The sequence below is a fragment of the Malania oleifera genome, chromosome 2, assembly GCF_029873635.1.
Source record: "Malania oleifera isolate guangnan ecotype guangnan chromosome 2, ASM2987363v1, whole genome shotgun sequence".
In the NCBI taxonomy this organism is placed as follows: Eukaryota; Viridiplantae; Streptophyta; class Magnoliopsida; order Santalales; family Ximeniaceae; genus Malania; species Malania oleifera.
This window is the reverse complement of record NC_080418.1, coordinates 12,146,187-12,149,589: the sequence shown is the minus strand read 5'-3', so window position 1 is coordinate 12,149,589 and position 3,403 is coordinate 12,146,187.

The window sequence follows — 3,403 nt, the reverse complement described above, 5'->3', positions numbered from 1 at the left end:
TAGGAATTTTTTTTTTTTAGCATAACTTTTAATGAAACATTAATTGCTGTTTTATCATTAAGCTAAAATTTTTTTTTTAACTTTAAACTTTTGGTTGAAGGGTACTTTAAGAATAAAAGAGAAAAATAAAAATTGAAAAGTTGTTCTCTTTTAAATTAATGATAGAGATAACTTATTGATTTTTATTTCTAATAAATCTTCTTCAATTCTTTTATTAAATGTAATAAAAAATTTTAATTCAAAACTTTTGCATCGATTTATCCAATCCTATGCATTTATAGTCATATCTATAATCTCCACTACACATTTACTGCATAAAAATAAAATAAAATAAAATAAGTTTGGTAATTAATTTCATTATAATTTCTTTGTTTAAAAATTAATTTAATTATTATTTTATTTTATTTTGCAAATCAAACGTACCACTTGTTATTTTCCCGCAAAAAAAAAAAAGAAAAAAAACTAGGAAAACTTTTCTGAGTCAATTGACAAAACATTATATCCGCTAGATGCCTTAGATGAAGGCAGTGTTGTGTCGGACACCCCACTTGTGTCAAACACTAATACTACAACTATTGTTATTGCATATATAAAAAATTAAAGTAATGTAGAAACTAATAATAAAACAATAAAAAAATAAGACAAGAAATTAACAAGGTTCGGTATAGAATTATCTGTATTCTTAGGTGCCGACTATCAATCCACTACTTCTTGACAAAGTACAACTTTGAGGTGTGTTTTACAAATAGAAAGTTGAACTATTTATATAGCTTCAACGTCAAATCTAAAAAACACTTCTCTCTAATGTGGGACAAATAATACAAAAAATTTAAAAACAACTTTTTATACCAATGTGGAACTATTCTACCAATGTAGGACAAAAACAACAAATCTCCACCTTGACGATAAATTCAACAAATTTTTCAGTCACCAAGATTTTCTAGAGTTTCACATCATCGACACCTTCTAAAAATATTCAGACTTGAAGGATATTGATCAAGTCCAAATAATGCTTGAAATTGATTGTTGTCACAATCTTGGTCAACATATTTGCAGGATTTTCAATTGCAGCAATCTTCTGAGAAAGTATTTTGCCTCCATCAATAATATCCCGTATAAAATGAAACTGAACATCAATGTGCTTCGTTCGTGCATGGTAGACTTGGTTATTTACCAAATGAATAGCACTCTGGCTATCTTATAACACAACAATGTGCTTCTAAACAACTCACAAATTTTCAAGTAAACCCTGCGGCCAAAAAGCTTCCTTAACAGCATCTGAAGCAGCCATGTACTCTGCTTTTGTTGTAGACAAGGCAATGGTAGACTGTAAGGCAGACCTCCAACTCACTGGACCATTAACAAATGTAAAAACATATCTAGTAGTTGATCAATGTTTATCTAGATCACCTGCAAAATCAGAATCCACATATCCAACAACACGATGACCAATAGTATTATTTTTCTAAAATATTATACCAAAATCTATCGTATTTATAATATATCTCAAAATCCATTTCACAGCTTTCCAATGTCCTTTACCCGGATCATGCATATACCTGCTCACCATACTAACAGCCTATGAAATATCAGGTCTAGTACAAACCACTGCATACATCAAACTACCAACAACACTTGTGTCGCGATGTCCCGGAGCGCGTGTGCCCGGAGCGGCAAAATAAAAATCAATTTTAATTTTCAAGGAAAAATAGGGAATGTCGGAGTCACCACTAACCTTTTAGTGTGGTTAGAACACATGATTACTACCCCGTTAGGGGTAGAATGGATCTACGTTACCGGAGCTGGGGTCGTGAGTTCGGTTACACGAGGGGAAGGTAGGAGCATCCCCTACGCACCCGTTCTTATGAACGGTACCTAATTAATTTAGAATTATCCCTAAGTTAATCTAAAAAGTCTTTAAAATTACTCCTCTAGTAAATTTATTAATACATGTGCAAAGTGAATAAATAAATAAATAACTAAGTAAATAAATAATACAAAAATATATGTAAAATCTAAATATTTACATATTCCCTCAGAGCTAAAGGTACGTGAAGCCCGAAGGCTCATACCCCCCGCATTAAAATCATAGGGATATACCCACATAAAAATACTTACTAAAATAATACCAAAATACTAGAAATAATGGATACCGCAATACGAAATATAAACATAGGATATAGTTGAAAATTCCAGAAATATGTGATAATAATAGCCCTAATATATTACAATGATAATACATTACTTGTAATAAATAATACTACTATAATAATAATAACACATATATATCTCATAATATTAATAACAAATAAATACCAATACAATATTATAATACCACTTTAATATTTATATATATCATAACACGTAAATATTAATATTATACCATAATAATACTACTAGACTAATAATACATATATATCATAATTTTAATAACTATACAATATGATAATAATATATCCTAACAAATGCAGGCAAAATCCCTAATTATAAATAATCAAAACTTTGGCATAACACTAACAAAACCCTAATATTAACAATAAAGGAAACATGACAATAAATCAAACCCTAAAAGTTAAATATAAACAAACATAGAAACAAATAAGACGAAATTATGGCATTTAGACAAACGTAAAAATAAATATACAATGATATGGAAATAATCAAACCCTAAAAAATTCAACGTGCAATAAAATAGAAATAAATCAAAAATCCTAAAAAATATGTACTAATAATTTGGAAACATAACAAATCCTAAAGTTAAAATGTGATAATAATATGGAAACACTCATAACCCTAAAATTAATAAACAATCTATATAGAGGCAATCAAATCCTAAAAATATCAATAACATGCTAATTATAATAATGATGATAATAATAATAATATTTTAACAATAATAAACAATATGCTTGTATTTATACATAAACAATGTGCTTAATACTACCAATAATGTACAAATAATATAACATTTATACTAACACAATTCATCTAATAGTAATACTTAATAAATTAACAATGATATAACCAATAATAGTAACATGCTAATTATATAATAATCTTACCAATAATGCTATATAAACAATATAGTAATAATACTAATATAATTAATATAATAATAATGCTAATGATAATGAGCCAACTACATAACAAATATGACTAATAATAATATATAAATCATACAGTATTAATACAAATACAATCAACATAATAACAATACCCTTATAATCAATATAATGACAATATTAAAAATAATATACAAACCATATAATAATATTATTGATGGTAATATACAAATAATATAACAACATTATTAATAATGATATTCACATGATAATAATATTGTTACTAATAATATACAAATAATAATATTATAAACAATAATATATAACAATAATACTAGTAT